Source organism: Canis lupus, chromosome 28 (genome assembly GCF_011100685.1).
Source record: "Canis lupus familiaris isolate Mischka breed German Shepherd chromosome 28, alternate assembly UU_Cfam_GSD_1.0, whole genome shotgun sequence".
In the NCBI taxonomy this organism is placed as follows: Eukaryota; Metazoa; Chordata; class Mammalia; order Carnivora; family Canidae; genus Canis; species Canis lupus.
Window position 1 is genome coordinate 24,688,671 of NC_049249.1, and position 27,946 is coordinate 24,716,616.

At 45.9% G+C, this 27,946-nt stretch overlaps 1 long non-coding RNA gene across 2 annotated transcripts; it reads right to left on the reverse strand.

Annotated features, from left to right (window-relative positions):
* Positions 1 to 862: 862 nt before the first annotated feature.
* On the reverse strand, positions 863 to 27,946 carry LOC119866523. 2 transcript variants are annotated; one of them, XR_005380288.1, is made up of 3 exons: positions 27,814 to 27,946; positions 12,235 to 12,278; positions 863 to 1,113 (listed from the first exon to the last, which is right to left on the reverse strand). It is a non-coding gene; the product is annotated as an uncharacterized LOC119866523 (long non-coding RNA). The 2 variants fall into 2 exon arrangements; XR_005380287.1 differs by lacking the exon at positions 12,235 to 12,278 and having other exon boundaries at positions 27,814 to 27,932.

Here is a 27,946-nt window from a genome sequence, read left to right on the forward strand (position 1 = left end):
AATAAACCATATATTAATCTTTGGGTTTTTTTGTTACTCAGCAATAACTAACTGATAGAGACATTAATATTGAAGAGCAGAGAAGGAAAATGGGGAGGGAAAAATAGGCAGAAAGTACAGCGACAGATTGAAGCACTCAGAAAAACCCCAGCTCTGGATTCACATGAAGCACTACTATTTAGCAGGAATCCAGCCCCTGTGGCTATCCTTTGACCTCTAGGATGGTGCTTGCTACCTTTTCACTTGCAGGCATACTCTCTTCTTGCTTGGTCTCTTGATTAGCAGTTCCAGGAACCAGAGTTATCAATGCTTGGAGATTATCCCCAGGGACTGACCCATCTTAGGATTCTGAGGTTCTAGAACTGCACAACCATAAGGAGTGAGCACTGGAGGCTCCATGTGGGAACACTGGGGGCTCTTTGTCCTTGTCTACACTTTTGCTTCCCCCTACCCACATGGGTGACCTCCTGAGCTCAGGTTTCATTGGTTATTTCTCATCTGGAGCAGCCTGCATTTCATTATGGTCTCATTATTGGGTCCCCAAACTGGACAGCACCAGGTTGGGGGCAATAGGTAGGAGGTCATCAAGGTGGATCAGTCCACCTCCAGCACAAAACATCCCACTTCCATCATGTTTGTCTCTCGCCCACGTCCTGGGCGTGGACAGAGCCATGAAAGGTAGCCCTTGGGGAATCTGAAACACACAGATTCACTCAGGGCAAATAAAAGGCCATTCATTCTAGTTTCTCTTTCCTTCAAGCTGGCTTCCAAACTGGAGAAATGCAAGTTGCCCTCCCCTCTTCCCTCAGTATTACATGGTGGTTTCAATCTCATTATTGTTGCATTATATGTAGCACATCTGTTACTGGTCAGGAGCCAACTATTTAATTCTATTAGATACATCTATACAGCAAAGTGATAATCTACACCAGCTTTGTGGAACAAGCACTTAATACTTGGCAGTGAGCAGCCGAAGGCTTGATGCACGAGCAAGAGAATGTCGGAGGCCCATCGTAGCCGAGGGTCGCAGGCAGCCAGAAAGCTCTGCTGCATTCTTCCCCAGGCCGGCATTCCAGTGTGGGAACCGAGTCAGTCATCGGCTTGTTCCAACATCTGCAAGATATTGATGGAGAATGAGGGAGGTGAAGAGGGGAGGGAGAGGGGAAACGTTTACCTAACCAAATGCTAACTCTTCCAAGGGGATTCATGTCAGCACAGACTAAATGATGTGAGAGTTTTAGGCACATGTGGTAGTATTTACCCCCCAAGAAATGGACACAGATTCGTGTCTTGTTCAGTAAGTACAGCGCCTTAGACACACCTTCTACAATTGCCCCCGAGTTCCTTTTTGTGTTTCCTGGCTTCATGTCTGTATGCTGGAGAATGGGTTTTCCCTTAGCACCAGGGCCACGGATGGGCGCTGTATGCTGGGCTTTCCAGCCAGGACTCAGATCTCATGAAATGCTGGCCAGTGCAGCTCCACCCTCCCAAACACCCTGTCTTGCACACAATCCACAGCCACACTTGCTGTCTTGCACCCTAACTAGGTCACTTTTTGTTGGCATCTCTTGCATTTTTTTGCCCAGAGGGCTGGAGAGATGGAGAAGGAATGCTGATAGAATCTGTGTCTAGTTTCCCCTCCATTCAGAAGGAAGAATCATTTTTAAATCTCAAAATTGATGAAAGGAAATGGGGAGGGGCAGGTCAAGAAGAAATCATGTCTCATATTTCATTGATTCTAAGTAAGATGTCATCAGTTTGAAGATGCATCATTATTTTATATGCCACTAAGTGAGAAAGAAAAAATGCTGACTCTTCAGTTATGATAATGCCATCAATTAAAAGACTCATCCCAATTTCAGAGATGTTAAATATAACGACAAAAATGTACATCTCAGGGTGTTCAACCCCAGGGCTCTCCCAAGGCTGGCTACTTATGACATGTACAATGGTGGACAGATTCTTTAACATCTTTGTGCCTCAGTTTCCTCACCTGTAAAATGGGAATAGTGAAAGCACTCATCTCATAACATTATTGCAAGGATTAAATAATAAAAGTAAAGTGCTTCAAGGAGATGCTGTGGGAGCATTTACTTACTGTGTGACCTTAACCATGTTGCTTAATTTCTCTGAACCTGTTTCCTCAGTTACAAAATGTAGGTGGCAATATGTCCTATTTATTTCCCTTTAATGTGAACCAGTGCTTGGACCTACAGTAGCTGGGAAGAGGGGTAGAGAAGGGGAGCTGGTGGAAGGAAAGAATCTACTATGGTGAGTGGATTCATATGCCAGTGCAATGACCCATCCCTTCCTGGTCCTCCCAATTGTCTAGGCTGCATCTGTGGGATTGCCTTGACCACACTGGGCTGCCCTCCTTTCCAGGAGTTTAGGGGAAAGACCTGGTTTGTCATTGGCTGGCCACCTATCTTTGTAGTCGATATGAACTGCAATTGACTTTATATCCCAAATATAGCAGATGCATACCTTTGTCCCCAGGGTGCTTTAATAATCATTTACCAAGAAGTTTCATAGTCTCATGGCTAATTTTCTTAATGGCCCTGGAGGGAAGGGAAGGTGGTATTATGATCCCTATTTACTAAATGAAGAAACTGAGGGCCAGAGAAAAAGAGGCAAGCCCAAAGTCACATGAAGCTGCTTTTCTTTCTTTTTTTTTTTTTTAAGATTTTATTTATTTATTCATGAGAGACACACGGAGAGAGGCAGAGACACAGGCAGAGGGAGAAGCAGGCTCCACACAGGGAGCCTGACACGGGACTCCATCCCAGGACTCTGGGATCACGCCCTGAGCCAAAGGCAGACGCTCAACCACTGAGCCACCCAGGTGTCGCTGAAGATGCTTTTCTTAGAAATAGGTCATGGTGCTTATTCTAGCATGGTCTATTGGACTTCTGCTTGCCTATATTGGGTGCCCCTCCCTGCAATGACCCTACCTGCAGAAGGATTCTACATTCCTGTCTGCTGATGTCAGACTTGGCTAGGTGACTTCATTTGGCCAGTGAAATGCAAGCTCTGTCCAAGAAGAACCCCTAAGAGCTCTGCTTGATTTGCCATATGTCTTTTCCTTCTGCCATAAAGTTGGCAAAGTTCCAGTTAGAGGCTGCTTGATCATGGGTTCTCCTGGTGAGGACAATGTGAAACAGAGTTGCAGTTGGCCTACAGTGGACATGTAGCAAGAAGCAAACTTTTGGTTGTAAGCCATTGAGATTGTGGGGTTGTATGTTACCACAGCAAAACCCAGCCTATTCCACAGTGTGCTTCATAAAACATACCCTCCGTGCGCAAGATCTATACCTTTCACCACCTTCTACCTTTATGAAACATTTGCTCTCTTAGAAGAAGGTAGCCTGATAATGGTGGCCTCTGTTTCCTATCTTAGCACACACCTCTCCTCTTCTTCATACAGTCCTGATTAGCAATCTGGGCACAGAATCAAATATTTCTGATCATGGGCTAGAGCAGCACAGTTTTAGCCATTGATGCCTCTAGGTGTGGGTTCAATTGTGTGCCCTCCCACTTCCTGCCAAATTCATATGCTGAAATCCCAATTCCCAGTACCTCAACATGTGACCTTACTTGGATATAGGGTCTTTACAGAGGTAATCAAGTAAAAATAAGGTCGTTGGGGTAGTCCCTAACCCAATATGACTGCTGTGCTTATGAAAAAGGGAAATTTGGACACAGAGACATGCATTCAGTAAGAACACTGTGTGAAGATGGAGGTGGCCATCCTCCAGCCAAGGAGAGAGGCTTAGAACAGACTTTTTCTCATAGCCCCCAAAATGAACCGACCCTGCCAACACCTTGATTTCAGAATTTCTAGCCTCCATATTTATGAGACAATATATTTTTTGTTGTCTAAGCCAACCATTTTGTGATACTTTGCTATGGCAGCCCTAACAAATACACCTAATATACCTTTCAAATTCTTAAGATTATGGAGGTGTAACAAATCAATGGTAGCAGATTAGGTCAGAATGAGATGAGATTTGGAAAATAAAATATAGGGGTGGGGAGGAAGAGAAACTCCAGGCAAAGGTGTGGCATCAGCAAGGTGTAGAGTAGGGAATCCACCTCATGTATTTGAGGCCTGGCAAGTACACTGATTCTGCTCATGTGTAGGGTGGGAGATGCTGGAGAACGTAGGTTGAGGCTAGGTCATGGGAGCAAACCTTGGTCTTGATTAATAGGATAACTCTGAATGCTTTCATTTTCTTAAAGATTTATTCATTTATTTTATATATATAGAGAGAGAGCACATAAGGGGAAGGGCAGAGAGAGAAAGAATCTCAAACAAACTCCACACTGGGTGGAGTGAGGCTCAATTTCTCGACCCTGAGATCATGAACTGAGCCAAAACCAAGAGTCAATCACTTAACCCACTGCACTACCCAGACCCTGCAGAATGCTTTCATATTTGAAAATCAGAAACTGTTATAGCTTTCTGAGACATTCTCTAGTGGATTGGGAATTTGTAAATGGTCAAAATTTAATCAGGACCAAGTCTATTTGAGCAGAGGCAATCATCGAGTTGGGACAGTAAGTAAAGAAGTAATGAATAGTTTTCTAGAGTGGTTGGCTTTTGTGACATAAATAGACATCCCTCTGGCTAGCTAGTTGCAGATATTGCTTCCTGAAGAAGTTACTTCATTGGTCAAACTTCTGATATGTCCCCCACTTAGCAGTGACACCTCAATTGGCACCTCAGGAGTTGACATGTTGAGTCTCGGCAGGCTCATTCTCTCCAGCTCCTGGCATCAGCCCCATTCCTGGAGCAGTCTACCCAGGTTGGGCGGGACATTGCAACCTCTAACTGTCCAGAGTTGGATGTGCAGTGAGTAGTGCTGCCACAGAGGAGCCCAGCCCTGACCTGATCTCACCAAAGTTTGCCCCACCTGTGTCCACGTGACACAGTTTCTGTCTGCCTTCCTGGTTTTCCATTCCAGTTTTCCCACTCCTCTGAATTCATCACACTGAAGTTCTGGCTGAGGTCCTCCTTTGGGTGATATGGACCTCGTGCCTGGAGAACCACAGCAATATGTTCCACTCCTCAGATCCGTCTCCCACAGGCACGGACTCCATCCAGTCTGCGGTTACTGTGACAGCTTGTGTAATATAAACTGGACAATGGGTCACCCTTCTGAAAAGTAGTCAACAACCATCCAGCCAGGCCAGTATTCAGAAGGCTGCCCCACCTGGATTACTGAAGACTCTGAATCCCTCATATAAAACTCCCTCCCTGCCCTGGATAGAACCACAACCTTTCATTTCCATGGGGAATGGGGCGTGCTTGTTACTCCTGATCCTCAAATGCACATGGAGGGCTTAATGCCTAGTTTTGAAGGTGCCTGGGGACCAGCAGATAAATGATGGCACTCAGAAGCCAGGGGCTCATGTTACCATTGAGCTGCCCACAACTGGCTTTCCTCACTCTAAGTACCTTGGCAGCAGCGTCTTTTCTAGCTGTACATCTCTTACTTAATGGGGAGCCAGTCCAGCGCTCTGGAGCAAAGGCCATAAGATTCAAATCCCATTCCAAGCAAGTGAGTGACAAGCAACTAATTTCCAAAGCTGTGCAGCGGATATTTTTCTTCCTTCAACCCTCTGGGAGAGAAAATGATGCAGATGAAATGCCCCAAGGGGGAGCAGCTTGTTGTAACTTATGATTAATCTTGAAAAACCACATGAGTTAAGCATCCCAGTCCTGGAGCTAACCTAAAACCAGGAACATGATACTGTTCCCTTGCACGCCTGCTAGCTCCCCGGCTCCTCGGCTCCCCCACTCCCAGAAATCTTAGTTGCATTTACACAATGCAGTTCCCTTGCTGCTCAAGCCAGTGGAGGGGACCTTTGCTGGGACCAGAAACCAAAAAGCAGCCTTGGGTCTGTCTCAGGGGACAGATCCTTTAATAGAAATAATAGTCCTGATGCATTTTTGAAGTATCTTGCTCTTTCAAATACTTGCTTTTGTTGCACTTCATGAAAACCCAATGTTGGGGAGCATTTCACCCTCTCCTCCATCCTATAAAGATGCTTCTGGAAGCATGTTGGGCCACGGCTGACCATAGGAGCAAATGGTCATAGTGAATGGAGCCTGGGGCAAAACACAGCCATCCTACCTCTTCAAAAGTAGGGCATCTAGGGGCCCCAAAAGGCCTCTCTGTAAGGTACCCACTTCTGACTGTGAGCAAATCACTTTATCCCTCAGGCTTATGTTCTTCATATCAAAATTAGACTAACACTGTTTGCTCTACCTCAGAGATTGCTTGGGGAAACAAAGTCACTATGGCAATAACATCACCCATGTGTGCTTTTGCTTCCTCTCTTAGGGTTTTTATGAAAGCTAAATGAGCTCATGCATGTAACATGCTTAGATCGTGCCTGGCACAGTCTATATGGAGTAAACATTGGCCATTATTTTTATTGGCTTTGAATGAAGCCTCATTACAGATGGTGAAAAGGAGAAAGTGTGTCACCAGCAAAAGCAGGAATTACCTCCCTATTATCATAGCTCTCAAGTCATTACCCCAAGCAATCCATTGGCTGAGAGGTTCTTTATCCCCACTACCACCAACTGCTGCCCTGACTCTTCTAAGTTACCCCCGCAGCAAAGTGGGACATTTGCACAAGGCTGTTGTGAACCAGGGCACATTTCAACATGGCCCTTTTGATGTTGAGCCATCGTCATGCAAAAACACTTTCTTTTATTAAGAAGTAATGAGGACAGTGGCCTTGAGCCTTGAGCCTCCCTCCATCGCTGAGCCCAACTTTGTCCTCAAAACTGACCCTATTGGAGTGGAGGAGGAAGTATCGCTATTTCCACAATTCTCTTTAATTTCTTCTTATTAATGGAAAGTTTAAGCATTTCTTTTCTAGGCTGCATCAGAGCATCCTGGGTCAAAGTGGTGACGTCAGATGTCTGTCTTCTCCCCCAGACCACCCGGTCTTCTCAGACAGCGCTTCTTTCCTGGCACTTGCTGTGGGTCGCTGGCCTACGAGACTCTGTGGTGGGGGAGTAAATCAAAGGCAGAGTTGGACCAGTTTTATCCTAAGGAGAGGCAGTATTCTTGGCCAGGAGCTTGGGAAAGCCTGGGTTGGGGTACTGGGGTGTCCAGGCTTGCAAGGCATTTACATTAATTGGCCACCATTTATGCCTTCATTCTCAGCTTATTTTAATTAGCTGCTTCCGGATTTAATCTCCCAAATGTTCTGCCTCTGTCCTCATTTAATCCTGCAGTCTGATGGGCCGTTATTTATGCACATCAATACTGTTTACAAACATGAAAGCCGCCCAGCGGTGTTTGAACTTTAGGCCCTGCCATTGGTTATCGATAAGGAAAGGCAGCCCTGCAGGTGGCGCATCAATACCTCCAGGTCAATATTGCATGCGCAGGCAAAATCTGGGCCTTTATGCATGGTCTGGGGGAGGAGACTGCAGTTGGCAGAGGCTCCGTCCTGCTGGTCTTTGCCCTCTAGGATCACCATCTCCTTTCCCCTTCTGAGTCACCGATCAGCTACAGGGTTGATGTGGTTATTGAAGAAACTCGCTGTTGCTGCAAGAGAGGAAATCTACCATTTTGGAAGAATGTCTCTTTTTGCCCAATGGACCCATAGGGCCATGGTTCTCCCGGGGTGCTGGAATCGGAGTCAGTTTTCTGCCAGGCTCCTACACTTTGGGACAACTCAGAAGCTCTCTTGGCTTCCTTTTTTAAGTCTAGAAAATATGTCTCAATGGTTGAATGTGGTAACATGTACAAAAGTGTTTTTATAACAGTACAATGGGTCAAGCGGGTTGTGCAATGGTTTATGGAGCCAGACAGATACAGGTTCAAACTCCAGTTCTGCTCCTTACTGGCTGGGTGCCCTCCAGTGATTTACACAATCTCTCTAATTCCCAATTTACCCATGTGTTAAATGGGCTTAAGAGTGGTTCCATTCCGGAAGACTGTTTCAGAACTAAATGAGGTTAAACATTAAAGAGTGTATGTAGCCTAGTACCTAAAGACCTAAGAAACACTGTTGCTCCATGATGATGGCTATTGTATTAAATTATCATTATTATTACTATCATTACAATTCCCAGGTCAGCCACTTCTTAGCTGAGTGAACTTGGAGAACTTACTCTTCTTTGGGAGTCCTGATTTCTTGAGTTGTCAAATATGAATCATAGTACCAACCTCTCAAGTCTCTCTGAGAATTAAATGAAAATATTGCATAATCTTCAGACCGGCGTATTTGAGGTTCTCTCAATGCATCAGCCCCTAAGGGTTGTTTTCTCTCTTTCCTTCTAAGGAGAGACGTAAACCTCCTTTCTTTTTTTGTGCCAGCACCAGGATGTGAAAAAATGGCAGACTTCTCTCAGTTGGCGCCTCTTGTGGGCAATGTCCACAAAGCCTTTATGGATTTTTTTGTGGTTTTTCTGTCCTTTGTCACTTAACCATTTCCTCCTCTCTCTCTGTATTTCAAAATGCAATCTGTGGGAAGCAGCTTGGTTAATTCAGGACATAATTTTTACAAGTTCCTGCATGAGACTCTAACTTCCAAGAGGGTGAGTCCCCAGAACCTGTGTGCTATGTGACTGAGAAATTATGTGTTTCTAGGACTTCCACCATGACTGCTACCCAAGCCACATATACACATTTAGCATCTGATATTGCACTGAGAGCCTCTGGTTTTGACTGAGTTTATTAACTGGCTGGGTGCTTTGGGATTAGCACCTCCCCCAACTGCAATGACTCTCCAAACAACCAATTTAAAAATCTGCCTTCCAAGAGAGTGATCAACTCATCTCAATTTGCCTGGACTTTCCTTCTTTGAGCACTGAAAAACTCATGCCCCAAGAACCGTCTCAGTCCTGGGCACCCTATCACATCTGTCACCCTACCTTCCCAGGTGGTCAAAATATCTTCCCTTTAAGCTAATGATGAAACCAAAAAAACTTGGGACCAAAAGTGGGTTTTCTCCAGCAGAAAGGACTGAGGACACCCCCAAAAAAGTGGTCTCTCAGAATTGAGCTCCTCTTCCTATAGAGAACGTATGAGGCAGGTCTTTCCTAGAAGAGATTCTGTAGAAAGGGCTAAATGTTTTGGATGGTGTATGGGACACACCACTCACCTTCTTTAAAACATGACCACCCCTTTTTCCTCCTCCTTACCTCTCCTTTGAGGCTTATATAAGCCCCCTTGGGGTAAAGCACGGTCCAAAATAAATCTGAAGACAATTTTGGTATCTCTCTGGGTTTAAAGAGTCATAAAAACTCTAGTCTCTCAGAAAAAGAGCAACAGAGGCCACTCTACCAGATATGTAAAAGAAACTTGAGAATAACTTAAGCATAAGCAAAACAAACCAGGTTAAAGATACTGTTAAATTTTTGGCATAACTGATGTTTCTGTAAACTTTAGATTTTAAAGAAATGGAGTAAGGGAGGAAAGCAAATATAGTAGCTGATGTTTCCCGGGTACACAGTGCTGCTTAGATGCCTTATCTCATTTATTCCCAGCAGCAAGATACTATTAGAAGATAGATACTATCATTATTTGCATCTTGGAGTTGAAAACTTGAGTTTCAAAGATGTGGAAGGAACTGGCTTAAGGCTGCACAACTAGCAAGGGTCAAGGCCGGCATTTGGACTTTGGTCTTCATCTATGGTCTTGACTAGTGGGTTACACTGCCTGCCACTGTCTTGTCTTCTGCTTATACTCAACCTTACCACTGTCCCCATAGATTGACTGATTGATTGATTTTTAATATTTTGTTTAAATTCGATTTGCCAACATATAGTGTCCCCATAGATTTTTAACATGATTTCTTGAAAACTCTTTATAGGTGCCTTGCTCAAGATGAACCCAAGCAGTCCCTGCTATTTTAATGCTGGCTGGCATGTACACACACACACACACACACACACACACACACACACACACACACTTACTGGTAAAAATGCAGAGACACAAGTTGAATCTTTGTAAAACATGCAGCTTTTCTTTTCACTTTGAGTTTTCCACACATGCTTCTCAGTGACTATCAGCCAGACATCAGGCATGGTCTCCTAAATTCTGAAGGATTTGGAGGGGGTGGAGAGAGAGAGAGGAAGATGCTGGAGCAGTGGAGGGCAAGCCATAGAAAGTAGAAAGCTCTGTGTAGGTCATGGCTCCTCCCTCTCAAGTCTTCAGAAAAGTGAAAAGCTTTATGATTGGAAGCCTTGAGAACGGGAAGGGACCAAAATCTAGCTAGTGGCCATCCTGAGGCATCACTCTCAGGGCCACATGCTCAAGACTCCATGGAAGGTGGGGGAGGCTGGGAACTGGAAGAAACTGGGAGGAGTGCTCTGGGTTTAGTGGCTGAGCTGGGAGGCAAACTGGAATTGGGAATGTGAGGCAAGTTCTCCTGATCTGTCAGGGGAAGATGGTTCCAAGAGGTATCTGAGCCACACACGTTCTTCAAGTCTCCAAACCTCCACATGTTTTCAAAATCCCAGCCTCTGCTAACCCAAGACTCCGAGAGCAAGGAAGTGCTGTTCTGGCCAGCTTGCCCTATCCATTTATCTCCACCAGAACCCTAGGGGCTGAAATAATCTGATTTTGCCACAAAGGTCCTTTGAGCGCTTCTCCTTTCAGTTCTCTCTACCTTGGGTTCCTTCTCATCCCTCCTTCCTCCAAAGAATGCCAACCAGTTTATCAGATACTTTGGGTCTGCTAGCTCCCAGAAGCATGGTGTGGTGAACTGGAAGCACGAAGCTGGAAGTTCCAACTGCCCTCAGCGTTCTCTCTTAACAGGAAGCAAAAACCAAAGACAACACTGGGCACCTGTAGTTGGCAATTGGGAGACACTTCTTGGAGCTACGTTTAGCACTAAATGCCTAGAGGCCTCCATGAGCTAGATGTCACTTTATTAACCTTTGAGAAAGGATCCTTTATGGAGAGTGTGGCCTGTTCAGTGTCTGGGTTTGTTTCCTGAAATTCTGGAAAAGTTTTCCTAAACATCAACAAGTCACTACTGGGTCTCCAGGACTGTCAATGCTTCTTTATGCAAACGACAGACAATGTGGAGTTTTTGAAAACATTATCTTCACAAGGTAAGGCATTAGGCAGTAAATCTGGACTTTTTTCTCCCCCTTCCCTGTCTACCTTTTTTTTCTTGCTAATTGGCAGAAAATTAATGAACGAGGCACTGATTGAACAGATGCTCCTCATGGAAAAAGGCAGAATTGGAGTTCTTCTTGCCCTCTTTTTGTTTTTTGTTTTTTTAAATACATCAAGAAGGTAGTAACATGTGGCAGGTCAAAAATTAAGAGAAGGTAACAGTACAGATTGTAAAGAACACAAAGGAGTTGGAGTGTGTGTGTGCGTGTGTGCGCGCATGTGTGTATTTTCTCTTTTGTTTTAACTTCCTTGCATCTTTTTTTTTTTTTTTAAGCTCATATTCGGCTGTAGCTCATAATTAGCAGCCAGGCCTCTGGGACCTAATTAACCAATTCAATTAACAAAAAAAGCACACAAGTCACCCTGACATTTGTCAGCCATTAGGAAAGATGTCAGACTGGCAGTTTCAGCCGAAACGTTAATGGTGATTAGCTCATTTGCGACTCACTTTTTACTACACTGTCCTCTTGGAGAGGCGGCCTCTAAGCCACACTGTCCAGAGCAATGGACCAGTAGCTTGACCTTCAAAGGTCAATAGAAGCCTCCCTCCTAGATCTTCCACTAGGTCAAGGGGTCTCATCCCAACCTTAGCTAAGACATGCCTATACTTCTCCCAAGTTCCCACTAAGTCCTTTTGGATAAGCCTAAATACTCTTGGCTATTTCTCTAGGACATAAGAATTCAGCAAAGGCTTCTTTATTAGGGATGAAGTTTTAAAAATCTCATTACCATTATTATTTTTGGCCTATTGGTTCCCATATTTATTTCCTGCACTCAGCAGGGTTGCTGTAGCCAGCTCCGGCAGGCAGTTTTTTCATTTGGGCACTGCCTTTGTTCTTGGAGTTGATTAACTCCGGTATCTTATATGATGCAGACAGGTATTTATATAGTAACCATGGCTATCTTTGCCTCTGATCTTTAATTTAACTCTACTTCCCTGGAAGCCCTGACTTAATAATAAGCAAGGAAGCCTATGTAAATAAAAAAGCTCAGGTGCACGGGTGGACAGATAAAGGAGAACCCTGAAAATATCAGGGACTAGGTGGTTTTCTCCCAGTATATTCCTGTTTCTTACCTCAGTTGGGCTTCAAGGAAGTTTCCAAGGCTTGTTGTGCCAGCCTGTAAAAGTAATAATCAGCAGGTATCACATAGAGACTGTGCTTGGCCGCATGTGAGAGAAAGCTCAAGCTCAAGTAACCACGACCTATAAATGCATAGGGATTTATTGTTCTCACCCGACAAGAGGCCTGAGGGAGGCACTCAAGCCCAGGAACGGCTGCGCCACAGCTCCACAAACCTTACCCCACCCCGTTCTCTACCCTTCTGTCCCACTCTCCTTAGCATGTGTGGGGCTTGTCCTCATGGTTGCAAGATGGTGACTCCCACACTTCCAGGCCTTGCAACTGTGTTCGAAGGAAGGAAGAGTGTGCAGGGGAAAAGGCAAAAAGCCTTGCACAGTCTGTTTCTTTTTAAGTCAAGAAAACCATAGTTTTCCAGGAAGCCCTACCCAGCAGACGACCCCTTTTGACTGACCAGAACTGTGTCATATGGATACCTCACCTACAAGGGACACCAAGAAATCAGGATTTTCTTGGTTGGATACACTGCTGCCCTGAGCAAAATTGAGATTCTGTTGGTCAGGAAGAAAGGAGGGATGGATGGATATTGGTAAACGAGCAACATTTGCCACAACCATGGATTGGATCCCTACTAGGGGGACATATTTTTTCTGCAACAGCCCTGCAGATTGATGATATCCCTGTTTGATGGATCAAAGGATGCTCAGAGAGGTCAAGTAGTTTGCCTAAGATGACACCGCCGGTGACAGCAGTGCAACGACTGAGATTCAGATGCGCTGGAGCGGAAGCCTGTGGGTGTTTCCCGCCGTTACCCCCATGTACTAGCCACGGGTTCTCAAAGCTTCAGTCTATAGCCACACAGAAGAAACCCCTGTCGATTAAAATTTTGCCCAGTTGAAAAGTTGGGAACGGGACACTCAGGAGGTGTTCTCGGCCTTCCAGCTTGCCTCTGTTGTGCCTGTTTCCGAGCCGCATGCTAATAACCACACATATGGGTTTCATTTCCCCCAGAGCTTGCCCAAGTAAGCCCCCAAAGCCACCTCACTTGTCACCCTCTGCCCCTTCCTGCCAGCCCCCAAGCCCGGCTCACACACAAAGTTGACCCATTCAAACTGGAGACACCCCAGGCTGTGCAATTAGGCTGGAGGAGAAAACAGACCCTATTTCAAAAGGTGACTCCCTACCATTTTGAAATAAGACTTCATTAATTGCAGGCCCCTATTGATTCATTACCATGAAACAGCCTGGACTGCTTGCCTGTAGCATAACCTTTCTCAACAGAGGGAGCTGGACATTCTTTGCAGGTAATCTACAGGGCCCAACAGCAAATATCTGGAATCGGGACTATTCATGCATGAACAATATAGCAGCTCCTTATTGTTACGCCCATTGTTCCTACACAAAGAGCAGCGGGCAGGTTAAATCTATTTTAGCTGAGAAGGCTCTACAGAAAGCCTTGCTACCAAGCATTTGATACTGATCACAGAGTCACATCAGGGAACGGCCGCTGAAAGGAGGAAGTCATTTTTATTGCTGAACGTGAGAGGTGACAACCTCTCCTCTGCTCCGGCTCCCCAGGACTTAGGCCTCTAAGTGGGAGTGAGGGTTTTGTTTTGTTTTGTTTTTAATGCCACTCAATGAGAGTGGGTTTTTAAAGGGGGCGATGGTACGGATAGTTGAGGGGGGGGAGAAGGTATCACACAATGTCGCATTCAGGCAACATATGTGAACTCTGGATTCATTCAATTTTAAAACCATGTTCCCAGGGGAATCAAGTCTGTGAGTGTGAATTAGAGCGAAGGGTGTGGCAGCTGAAGAGTTGGTGGTGCCAAAATGGTACCATCCGGAACAACGAATCTAGGGTAGGAAAATAGTGATCCCGCCCCGGATTTGCCTCTCTTTGGCCAGGCGGTGCAAATGCCACTGGCTCTGTGAACCCTCCTTCGGCAGAGGGTAACCCCAACCGAGGGTTGGTCCTTTTGAGATTTCTGTAATGTCCAACACATGGGAGGGCTGGGCCCCAGTGGAGAGAAGATTCAACTGGGTAAGATACAGAAGGGACTTAAAATATTATTCTAGTCCAATCTTCATATTACAGCAACAGAGACAGGACCAGGAAGGCAATGTGGCCTTCCCTGCTTGTGAGTTCTGGGGTTAGAAGCCAACCCCCAACATCTTACCCTCCATGGTAGTTTCGCCTGCTAAATTGGGGTAAGAGCACAGAGCCATCAGAATGGACACCAGCTATGAACAAACTCTGATGCCCTCTGAGTGCAACTTAGAGCTGACCATGTGCACACTAGGGGCAGAGTCGGTGAATGAGCTTCGAGCTACAGGGCAAAGAGGAGGGAGCAGCTGACAGCCACCTGTGTGCCAGCTGGTGCTGTGGGAGACAGTCAGCGAAGTGGGTGATACCACTGGTTGCTTGGAATCATTTGTCCCACAAATATCTAGGAAGACGTGTGGACAGAAAGACCAACCAAATGAAAAAACAAAAGGCTGTTGAGTCAGAACTTGCCATTGCCAGGGGATCAGCTCCCATCACTTGCATTTGGCAGAGACTCAAAGGCAGGCAAGAGTGAGGATGCTTGACAGCGGGGAAGAAAAGCTGGAGGCTGGCCTGGGGGAGCTGAAGGTTGGAAAAGATGAATGTCCTAGAAGGAGAGTGTCCCATGTGGTTGGTGAGGGTATGTATTCGGCTTTCCCCGGCGGCCCTTAGTTGGGATCAGGGACGACAGCTAGAGAGGCTGCCGGTTACTAGCTGAGTCCCGGCTATTTGGGGCTGACGTACAGACGAGCTCCGTGGACTGTCACTGCAGGCAGCGGCCTGGCCTCCCGGGTGGATGAGGGGGCGCTGCACATTGTGGGTCACAGTCCTCTTTCTACCTGTGGTCAGGCCATCGTGCCTCTGTATTTTCAGTCTCTCAAGTGGGTAAAACCCTAAGCTGAGGATGATGCCGTAAGCCCTCAGGCTTGGTCCAATCATTTCCTTCCCATCCCACCCCTCTTGTCCTTGGAAAAATAAACATAATTACACAGATTTGCCTAGATGTGCCTTCTCTATAACCACAGTCCACTGCTCAGGGATCTCAGTTTGATTGTTCCCAAATCACAGATGCCTCTAAACCTGAAAGTCAAAACCGGCTGCTTCAGGGAGAAGATACCTTGTTGCTTTACGAGCCATGGCCCCAAATAAGAGGGACTTCTGTGAGTCCCTCACCCACCTTCCTTCTTCCGTCCCAGCTGCCATACAGTCAGGAGGATTCACAGTCAAGTCCGGGGAAAATATTCTGTTTTTGGCTTGGTGTTGTACTTCTCATGGTCTTGGGTCCAATGCTACATGGTCTGATGTGGCTCCAATGCTACATGCTAATAGTGCACGCCGTGTGGTAATACGTGTGTGTACACATACAGATCTCACCATTGTAAAGTTATATGACTTATATTAACATATGAAACATCCTGTGGTTCCTAAGAGTAAAAACAAAGAGCATGTGATTAAAAAGTGAACCGGTGGGGTGCCTGGGTGCCTCAGTAGGTTAATCGGCCAGCTTCTGATTTCAGCTCAGGTCATGAGCTCAGGGTCCTGGGACCCAGCCCCACGTCGGGCTCTCCCGAGTCTGCTTCTCCCTCTTTTTCTGCTGCTCCACACATCTCCAACCCTGCTCGTGCTCTCTCATAAATAAATAAATAAATAAATAAATAAATAAATAAATAATAAAATCTTTAAAAAAAAGATTCTCTCTCTTCCTCTCCCTCTGCTCCTCTCCATCCACCCACCCCCCAAAAAAGTGCACTAGAGACTCTCACAAGAGCAAAAAAAAGCAATGTCCTTAGAAGATGATATGAAAGGTTGTAGAAGTTGTTTGGCTTGTGACCGTAATTTTTTTTTTAATTAAACAGTTAATACTGAGACATTTGCTGTATCCTTTACACCTGCCCAGCCTTATTGAGGAACAACTGACAAATGTTAATTGTATACATCTGAAGTGTACAACATGATGATTTGATATGCATATACATTGTGGAATGATTACCGAGATCAAGATAATTAACACATCACTTCACATAGTTAACTTTTTTCTTTTTTTGTGGTGAGAACACTTAAGATCTACTCTCAGCAGATTTCAAGTATTTGATATCATATTATTAACTATATAGTTGCTACACTATACATGAGATCCTTAGAACTTATTCGTCTTATAACTGAAAGTTTGTGCACTTTGACTTACATCTCCCATTCCCCTCTCTGCCCAGCCCCTGGAAGTCACTGTTCTAGTCTCTGTTTCTATAAAATTGATTTTTTTTTCAGATTGCACATATCAGCAATAAATACAGTGTTTGTTCTTCTTTGTCTGGATTATTTCATTTAGCATAATGCCCTCCAGGTTCATTCGTGTTGTTGCAAATGTCAAAATTTCCTTCTTTTGTACAGCTGACTGATATTCCATTGTACGTGTATTTATAGATATCTCACATTTTCTTTATCCGTTCATCTGTCAAAGAACATTTAGGTTCTTCCTATATCTTGGCTATTGTGAATAATGCTGCAGTGAACATGGGAGTGCAGATTATCTCTTTGAGATACTGATTTTGTTTCCTTTGGATATATGCCCAGGAGTGGGATTGCTGGATCATATGGCAGTTCTATTTTTAATTTTTTTAAAGATTTCATTTATTTATTCATGAGAGACACAGAGAGAGGTTAGGCAGAAACATAGGCAGAGGGAGAAATAGGCTCCCTATTTCTGGGGAGCCCTATGTGGGACTCAATCCCAGGAGCAGGATCATGACCTGAGCCAAAGGCAGATGTTCAACCACTGAGCCACGCAGGGCCTTATCTTTAATTTTTTGAGGAACTGCTATACTGTTTTCCATAATGGCTGTGCCAATTTACATTCTCACCAACAGTATGTAAGTGTTCCCTTTTCTCCATGCTTTTGCCAACCTTTGTTATCTCTTGCCTTTTTGACAATAGCCATCCTAAACAGGGGTGAGATGATGTCTCATTGTGGTTTCAATTTGCCTTCGGTTACACTTGGTCAGTGACATTGAACATCTTTTCATGTATCTATTGGCCCCTTTGTCTTCTTTGGAAAAATGCCCATTCAGGTCCTTTGCTCATTTCTAATTTTTGTTTTTTACTATTGAGTTGTGTACATTCCTTATATATTTTGGATATCAAATATTTTAGATATATTATTAGGTATTAGGTTTGCAAAATTTTTCTGACTCTGTGGCTTGTGTTTTCAAATCATTGATTATTTCTTTTGCTGTGTAGCATTTTAGTTTGATGTAGTCCCACTTGTTTACTTTAGCTTTTGTTGCCCATCTTTTTAATGTCTTATCAAAAAAATCATTGCCAAGACCAATATCAAGGAGATTTTCCCCAATGTTTTCCTCAAGGAGTTTTATAATTTCAAGTCTTACATTTAAGTCTTTGATTATTCTGAATTAACTTTGTGAGTGCTATATGATAGGAGTCCAATTTCTTTTTTTTTTCTTGCATGTGGATATCCAGTGTTTCCAGCACCATTTATTGTTGTTTTTTTTTTAAGATTTTATTTATTTATTTGAGAGGCAGAACACAGGCAAGTGAGAGAGAGAAACAGACTCCCTGCTGAGCAGGGAGCCTGATGTGGAATTCAATCCCAGGACCCTGGTATCATGACTTGAGCCAAAGGCAGACATTTAACTGACTAAGCCACCCAGGGACCCCTTTCCAGTACCATTTATTGAAGAGATGATTTTTTCCCCTGCTGCATATTCTTGGCTCCCTTGTCAAAGATTACTGGATTGTACATGCCTGGGTTTATTTCTGGGCTTTCTCTGTTCTGTTCCATTGGTCTTTGTGTCTGTTTTTATGCCAGTATCATACCATTTTGATTACTATAGCTTTATAATATACTTTGAAATCAGTTAGTTTGATTCCTTATGAATTTTAGAATAGTTTTTCTATTTCTGTGAAAAATGCCATTGGAATTTTGATGTGGATTGAATTAAATCTGAGGCCACTTGGAATTTTACAGACATTTAAAGAATATTAATTCTTCCAATTCAAGAACACAGGATATTTTTCCAAAGAGGCTTGAGAGTTAAGTAAGGGCCAAGTCCTGTAGAGGGCCTTGCCTACCATGCTTGGAGCTTGCCCTTAACTGAGTATAACTTAGTATATTTCCCATTTCAACCAAAACCTTGAGAAAATACTCCCAAACTGGTTTGAAAGCCTCTCAGCAGAGAGCTTAATGTCATTGAAAGCAACGAAGACCCACTGAGAAGTAGCAGCAGGGCAAATGGCATCATGACGGAGGTAGAGGGGACAGAGAAATTCGGACCCTGTTTTATTCCTCTTTGCTGCCCATTACACTGCAGGTTTTGACACAAGTACTCAGTGAGTATCCTTTGAGTGAATGAACAAATTCACTTTTGAAGGTGAATCTACCACCTTGAACAAGTTTACAACTTTCAGGGAGACTCTCACAGCAAAGCACCTTAAACAAGATATTCTTAGTTAGTTGAATTTTTACCCCAAGGTCTTATTAAGTCCATCCTAGTATTAATTGTTCATTTGTAAAAGATAGCACGAGTTAGGGGGTCTGAGACTTTGGGGTTGTGCAGGTTATGGAGGAACTGGCCCTGGTGCTATGGACTAGAGAGGAAGTTCTAAGTCAGACTCTAGACTCTCCACCCCTCCCACCCATATTGTCCCAGAGCATTTATCCTTCAGGTCAATCCTGAATGTATTTTAGGGGAAATTTAATCCATATGGTTTTGATTCATTTACACTTAACTCATCAAAACACTTACTTTTTCCTGGGAGAGTTTGTTGCCACTTGGGAAGCCTTTTCAGATGTGATAAAAAAAAAAAAAAACCTTTAAATGATCAGGGAAGAAGCTGGGAGTTGGCCATGGATTCAACATGTGAGAAAGCTGAGGGCCAGGCTTAGGCTTTCTTTGCTCTGGGTCAGAGATGACCAATTTCAGTCACATTTTTCTTCCTTGACCTTAGAAGTGGACTAGGGTAGAGAAATAGGGAAAACTTGGAAGAGAAGCTCCAAGATGCAAGCAGTGTAGAGCATGGAGAATGAAGCCCTGCATCCACACCTTCAGACTGACTGGCAGGGAGAGGGGGTCTCTGATCCAGACACCTCACCTAAAACCCCATGCCAAGTCCAATTCATGTGGCCTTGGTCTCCTTAGTTGTTGAATGGACCAGTAGATGGTTGCTGTGGGTAGAGAATAATTTTGATCCTCTTTTTTTTTTTCTTTTTGGAGAAAGAAAGAGAGAGTGAACAAGGAGAGGGACAGAGGGAGAGAGAGAATCCTAAGCAGGCTCCATGCCAATGCAGAGCCCCACGTAGGGCTGGATCTTGTGACCCTGACATCATGACCTAAGCCAAAATCAAGAGTCGGACACTTACCTGACTGAGCTACCCTGGTGCCTCAACAATCCTCTTGATTTACATATGAGAAGTCATAGACCAGAAAAGCAAGTGACTTGCCTAAGGTCACATGTCAGGTTATCAGCAGAGGTAATAAGCCAGGTCTCCTGTATCCCACTCCTGCATCTGCCCATGATTGCAGATGTGGCCCTGCCCTGAAATGTATCCAACTGGTTAATACTCTTCTTTTTCCATGTTCTCTTAACATGTGTTGGTATCAGACCCTATGATAAGCACTTTGTGTACAATATTATGAGGTGTGACCTTGGGCAAATTACTCAACCTCTTCTAGGTTCAAGAGATGATAATCACGGTGGTCAGGAGTGAAAGCCCTGAGCCACATTGCCCAGATTCAAATTCTAGCTCTGCCACTGAGTAGTTAGCTAATCTTGAGAAAGCTAATCTTCCTGCCCTTTGGTTCCCATCTCATAGTACTGTGGTAAAGCTGGATATTCTTATTTCTTATTCTTATTCTTATTTCATTCTTATTCTTATTCTTATTAATCCTCCCTAATGACCCAATGACATAACTACTCTTATTACCACCATATTACAGATGAGTAAACCAAGGCCCGTGACAGTTATGACAGTTGTCCAAGGTAATTGACAGAGCTAGAACTCAAACCTGGATCTTTCTGACTCCAGGGAACTAGGTCTCTGAGATTTACTAGATAGTATTATGAAGAGTATTTGATTATTTTTTTCATGATATGGTGTAGGCACAGCACAATTTCTCTTACATCTTTAATATGTAAAACACAAAACAATTCTGATGGATACTTAGTACCAAATACATTTCAAATGAAATTTCCATTGTATCTTCAGCTCTGGCTTACTGATATAATATTTTGAGAATGTTTCTATATCAGGATGCTTTCAGGACTAAGAGACAATAACTCTAATTTGCAAAAACATCGAATGCAATATATTAACTCATATTATTAAAAAAAATTCACAGTTCAACCAAGCCACTCAAAAGATGTCACCAGAAATCTTGGTCACACCATCTCATCTCCTTTCTCTGCTTTTCTCTTGGCTGCCTTAAGTCTCAGGTGGTTCTCCTCATGTAACGGCAACACAACCTCTAGCAATTCCAGGCCCATGGGTTCCCAGCTTAGCAACCCCTTCAGAAAGAGCGTGTGTTGTCCCCCACTTCTGGCAAAACCTCAGGATTGACTCTCAATTTGGTTTGGCTGAGGTGTCATACCCACCTCTGAAATGCTCACGCCTCCAGAGTATGAAGCATAGGGATTGGTCAGCCCTGGGTCCGTGCCCATCCCCAGAGCCAGTGAAGGGAGTAAGACTCATTCAAACCAGAAGAAGAGCAGTGGGGAAGGGGAGTCCCCCACCCCAAGGAAAACCCAGGATGCTATTATAGGAAGGGGAATTGATGCCAGCTGGTAGAAACATCAGATGTCCACTACAACTTGCCAAACAATTTTAGAGGGAAAAAAGAAAGCTGCTTGCATCATTCTTAACACCCCCATTGGACCTAAATCCTCAGTCCTCAAACATTTGGTGACACCGTTTTTCCTTTATCTGAGAAACACTTTAATCTGCCAGGGCATTCTAAAATCCGAGGTGGCACCATTAGCACAAGGGCGTCACCACCTATGTGGCTCAGCCATGATCCCTCCTCTGTGCTGCTCTCACCTTCCCTGGCCCTGCGGGGGACTGGATGTCACTGTTTTCCTAATCTGGTGGGAGGAGATCTTCGGAGACATCGATGCTTCCCTTCTCTCCTGGGCACCTGGAAGTGGCTCTTCCCTCGAGGGCTTGAACAGGGTTAACTTTACCCCAGAATGTCTTGGGACAAGGAGATCGCCTTTCCAGAAGTCAGGTGAGACAGCCATAGTGCCAGAATGGGGTTCTGGGGGCCTTCCTGTCTCACACGCAGGCCATCAGCAGGCCCAGGTCAGCTCACCCAGGGGCAGCTGTGCGCGGGCTGGACCGAAGCGCACAGTAGCATGTGAGCTGGTGGGATGGCTGTGTAATAATTTCCCGGCATCCCATGTTTGTTCACATGTTTGTTTGTTGTCTGTTGTTCACATGTTCACATATTTGTTTTCCAGGCCAGTGGAGAGCCTGTTAGAAGTGGTCCATGGGACCGCCGCAGCAAGCATTTAAGTCCCACTTTCGGCCTGGGGACAAGCTACCTGTACCCTTCTAGTCAATTCCACCAAACCTCTCAAGACAGCCTTCAGGACTCGGAGCCCATCTGCTGTGGGTTTAAGCCTAGCTTCAGCACATATTTGCTGAGTGACCTTTGGCCTCCATTTCCTGGCCTGCAAGGATGCTCGCGCCGCGGCCTGCATCACAGCGCTGCTCTGAGGATGACAGCAGGTAGCAGGTATCATCCAGGCGCTGCCGCCACGGGAATGTCTCCCTTTGCCACTTGGTCCTGACGCGACTGGCCAGCCGGTAGATCTGTCTCGTGCTCCGCAAGGACAGGCACAGACCTGATCTTGAAAGTGGAGATCGTGGCACGGCTACACCGCCACGAGGTGGGCATCAGTTTTCTCCACCCTCCTTCAGGTGGTAGGAGGAAGCAGCGTGGCTGCTGAAAACTGGCCATTAATTGGCCCAACGCACAACTTAATGGGCACATGGGGCTTTGCATTCGTCTCCAAAATGAAGATTTAAGCCTTTATATTGAGCTTTGATATCATGGCTTCTTAGATCTAATAATCATGGACACACCAGGCACAGAGCTGGATCTTCACACTCTTTCCCGTACCTCACTCCATGCTCACACCAGTCCTGTGATGTCACTATTATGATTCCAGTTTACAGGTAAGGAAACCGAGTCTGGGGGCGGTAGAGTCAAAGCCACCACAATCCTGTGCAGCCTGTGTGAATAGCACCCCCAGGAGCTGTGAGGTGCATAACAGGTGGCAGATGCTGTTGCTTCCGTGCATCCGTCCGTCCTCCCGGCCATCCCGTGCAAAGTCTCAAGAACCATACACTGGGGCCCTGGCCAAATAATTTGCCCAAGACCAACAGCTAATAAATGGCGGAGCCTTCCAGAATCCCTGCTGTAGCACTTTTCCTGCATAGCCCTTTTATAATGGTAATTCATTCATTCTCCCTCCATCCCCAAATAGATGCAAGTTCCCTGATGGTGGAACAGTCATTCTCGAATCCCCAGGACACAGCAGAACACCTGGCTCAGAGTAGGTGCTGAATAAATACTGAAAAGTAAATGAATGAACAAATAGAGTATGGAAAACAAATACCGGGAAGAGTTTTTAATAGCACAAACGGTCCACTCTTTCACACCAGATGACTGGTGTGAGCACCCAGGGTGGTGGTAGGGTGGGGTGGGACCCTCGGTCTGGCCACTAGTGCCAGATTCTACAGAATAATGTCCCCAGAGCTTCCAGACTGAGGTTAGTTAGCGGGGATGTACTCTCTAGAGCACCGCAAAGTCCCTTGGCCTCCACATGACATCTGGCCAAACAAGCATTCTGTTTCTCAGACACACTAAGACAATCCAGCCCAACAGCCAAAGTGGCCACTGGCCAACAGGCGCTTGGGTTCAGCGCTGATTTTGTTTAAACAGCTGAACGTGCACCGGAGAGATCCAGCTCTTCGGCTCCGGCCCTCTTCTCTCTTGTCTCTGGCTGAGGACGAGAGCATCTCAGGTCGGCACTCTTAATCCTCCTAAATACGGGGGAGGATGTGCTCCTGACTGGACGCCAAGGCACCCCAGAGCCCTGAGAAGCAGTCCCATGGGGGGGGGGGGGGGGGGGGAATGATCTGGAACGTTCAGAAATGCTGCCATCTTGTGGTACCTTCAGGCCAGAGCAAGGGACTCTGGTCCACTGCAACAGACCAGCCCCTCCCAAATTCGCATTTCCCTTTTTCTCATCTTTTTCCATCTTGACATTACCGCCCCCTACACCCCACTGTCCCCCTTCCTCCCCCAACACGGACTCTGCTTCCGAGTGGCAACAAATTCATGTTTGAATATCTTTTGGGAATTTGGATTTTTTTTTTTTTTTTCCTGAAAAGAGTACAACTTTTGAATCCTGAGGGATTTTTTTTTTTGAATTCTTTCTTTGGAGGGTGCACTTCATTGAGAGTCTGTGAGGAGAGTCCGCAGTGTGTGCAGCGTCCCTCAGAACCCAGCTCAGAGCACAGCCCATGAAGGGTAGACCTGTTGGCTCCACCTCCATGTGCCAGAGCCCTTCCTGCGGCCACTCTGTGTCCAGGAACCCCATGGTGGACATGGGCTTTTACCCTCAGCTTCCAAAAGCTCACTTGTAAACCCTGTGGCCTTCACCCTGAAAGATTCAGGCCTTAACTGAAAGAATTTGTTGGTCAGGGACACCAGCAAAAGTCCCCCAAGGGCTCCAGATAGAAAAGCCACTTGCCAGTTCCAAGATGAGGACAGTGAGACAGCAGAATGTTTGCAGTCTCTCATCCCTCCCATCATCCTGTGGCGTCCTGGGCTCCTCATCTGAGGATCTCGTTTGAAATGAAGAAGCAAGGCCTCGACTGGGTGCTCAGAGGCTCATCGCTGGAAGACATTGCTCCAAATCGGTCTACAGATCCTGCATGTTTGCATCACAAGGAGCTGAGCTGCTGGTGCCACCAGCCTGGTTCTGCCCAGGGTGGTTTATCTGCTCCAGGGCCAGCCCTCGGCAAAACTGTCAAGGGGAAAATAATGATCTTTTGCACCTCCCAGCTCTCCTGGAATTTATCAGGTCTGTAGAGGGCAAGCTCCTGAGAGGAGGGGGTAAGACTCAAGACAGGCAAGTTTTGACAGAGAAGGGAACTGGGTTACAATGTCTATGATGCTCCCCCAAAAGGGGAGGGGGCCCTCATGGAGCCTGCTTGAGCACTGAGCTGAGCGTTAGAATCAAAGAGTGGGAAGTGGTGCTCAGCTGGACCCTCCCCGCTGGGGCATCAAGCAGCAGCAGGGTGTAGACACCACGCACCTGGATTATCAGGACTACGCCTGAGTGCAGCTCCCCACTCCACCCTTTGGTAGGTTTGTGACCCGGAGTTAGTTACTTAACCTCTCTGTGCCTCAAGGCCCTCAGCTATAAAATGGGGGAAATAAGTTATGACCACAACGGGTTTTTTTTTAAAGATTAAATAATTTTCAAGTCGTTTAAATAACACTGGTGCATTTTAGCTGTTAAACAAAAATTAAAGAAAATGTCATGTGTATTTGGAAGCAGCATTCATCTTCCCACACGCAGGCCCTGTGCTGGGTATCAAAGGCGCAAAGGCAAAGCACCAGTCCTGGCATGTACCAAAGGCTGAGGGATCAGACTTGATGTTCCGGTCAAACAGAACTTTCAGGAATACAGTTTGTGGGATGGGGAAAGGTTTTGTAGAGGAGGGACCATGGAGAGGAGGGGGACAGAGACATGGGTGTGATGGGCAATAGTGCCTTTTGCACGCCTTCCTGCCGGGCAGGTGCCTGGTGTGTTTGTACTTCCTTTTACTAGTGGCCCCATGTAGTGGGTTGGAGTCTTGTGATTAGTTCCTACCAATGAGTGTGACCAGAAGTGACGTGTGTCACACTCACCAGACCCTCCAAAGGTCTCTCGTTCTTTCTGGCACGGTGACCTATATGATTTGAAATGATGGCTGCTCCATCGGCCTTGGTGCCTCCATGACCACAACAAACAGAAGCCCTTCCAACCTGTGACGGACTTGTTGACAAAGAAAGCTTGTTATTTGGGGGTTGTTTGCTACTGGAACACAGCTTGCCTCCCCTCACTGATATAATGAGATTGATTTAGATCAATGACTCTTGATACTTGGGAAGGTGCGTCTTTGAACGGGTCGTTTGCTTCTCTGGGCTTCGTTGTTCTCTTAACAGAACAACATTGTCTCAGAAGGCTGGCTGCTAAGAGTCCATGCTCAAGAAGGAGGGAGAAGCAGCAGAACCTTTTACCGCCCTGTAACACTCAACAGTTTAGAGAATGGTCCAAACAGACCATGCTGTGGCTTCTCACGCTAACCTAAGGAAGTAGGCAGAGCAGATGGATTTTATACCTGTTGATGATGGAGGAGGTAGGGTCTTCGGCATTTCTGGTTTCCCCTCACACCTCCCCCTACCTCCTCTACCCCTCCTCTCTCCCTCCCTGCTCCCTGCACCCTCTCTCCCACCTTCCCCTCCCCCGACCCCACACCCAGGTGGTGACCTCTATCAAATTTTCAGGCACCGCTTTCCATCTCTTGAGTATTCATCAGAAGGTCTGCTGGAGTTGCCTTTATTTTACTTTACTAAGAATTAAAAATGTATTTATATATTTTGAGACAAATTCTGGGCTATGCTACAGCCTTAGTTTAGACCCATCCCAGGGTCCCAAATCTACACAGCTTTGTACAGAGAAAAGGGATGCTTGCCACAACAGCCCCGTGATGGGATAAAATCCTAAGGTGTCTTCAGAAAATGAAAGGAAAATACTATTGTGCGTGAGAGCTTCAGTTCTGGAAGGAAGCTTAGGGACGGATTTTTCAGGTTATACAGGAGAATAATGAGACCCAGGAAGATCAAATGACTTGCCCCACATGTTGGAGGAATGATATAATTCTTGGAAGAAGACAGACTAAATCCTCAGTCTCCCAAATTCCCTCGTGTTCTTTTGCAAGATGACAGTTTGCAGGGCCTCCTGGGGATTCTGTTCAATCGATCTGGGGTGGGGGATGTGGTTTTAGAGGGCTCCCAGGTGGTCCCGGAGGCAGCAGGGGTGGGTGCTGAGGAAGCAGGCCAGGCAGGGAAACTGATGACTGGTCCTTTGGCCGAAGCCACAGCGGGGCCTGACAGGGAAGCTCCAGGCAGCTTGCTAGATAGAGGGCAGGAAGCATGGCTTTTGTCCTCTAGCGAGGCTTCAGGGAGGAGGCTTGCCAGGTGCCTGCAGACTCATCAGGTATAGGGCAGAACCACACAGTCGTATGTTACTGTTGAACTGACTTCTTAGGTCCCCAGGGCTGGCCAGGCCTGGAGAGCAGGGGATTATAAGAAGTGACCTTGGCTTTACTGATCAGGACACCGAGGCTCACAGAGGTCACGGAAGGGATGAAGCGTTAGGAAAAAGGAACCAGGCTGCATTCATTTGCTATAACAAATTACCACTAACTTAGTGCTTAAAACAACACAAATTTAGTATCTTAAAGAGTCAGACATGGGTCTCACTGGCTAAAATCAAGCTGCCACCAGGACTTTGTTCCTTCTGGAGGCTTTAAGGGGGGAATCCATTTCCTTGCCTTTTCCAGCCTCCAGAAGCCACCGCTTTCCTTGGCTCGTGGCCCCTTCCTCCCATCTTCCAAACCAGCAGCCCTGTATGCCCTGCCCCTTCTGCCGGCACGTCTTCCCATCCATAGCTAGGAAAGGTTCTCTGCTTCTGAAGATTCATGGGACTACTTCACACCCACCTGGATCCTGTCCCCCGTGTCAAACTCCTTAGTCTGAGTCACATCCACAGAAGTCCTGACATATTAGGTAATGTTCACGGCTTCCGGGGGATTAGAGCGTGGGCATCTGTGGGGTCTCTATCCTGCCCACCACATAGTCCCCACTCTTCTGCCTCCTAATTCAGAGCTTGAGGCCGTACACCAGGCTGGGCCTCTGCTCTTTCTCCTGCCAGCCCCTCCCGGCCTCCCCACAACACAGGGAGTGACTCCACCTCGGGCTACATCTGCTTGCAAACGGCTTGCACGGTTCCCACCCAAACCCCCCCATTTGATTCAGAAATTACATGCAGGACTAATTGTTGCTTGAGGCTACTTGTGAAATGGGGATAGTTTGCTATAAAAAATCCCAGCACAAGGATTCAAGGTAGGAAATGAATTGCTCTGGGAGTGGGAACAGGAAACACACACACACACACACACACACACATACACACACACACCATTCGAGTACAAGACTACATCTCCTTCCCAGAAGCCACAGAGGCCTCCTTACGGGGAAGGGGATAGTGAAGATACATCTTTTAAAAAGTTTTGTTTAACCCAACGCTGACATGGAAGCAGAAAGGCAAACCAAAGCTGGCTGTGGACTCAGACTGGAAGAGTACTGGTTCTGCAAATAGAAAGACCTCGAGCGAGTCATCCCCTCCCGCTGGACATTAGCTTCTACATCTATTGAAGGGGAAGGGGAGAGCCTACCTGTGGGCTCCTCCCACAGTAAAGCCTCCAGTGTAGACTCCTCATTATTAAAATGTCCATCTGCTCCCCAGACTCCTGGAGAGCTCAGCTGCAGAATGGAGTCAAAGCTCTCAGCACAGGGACTGGGAGTAGC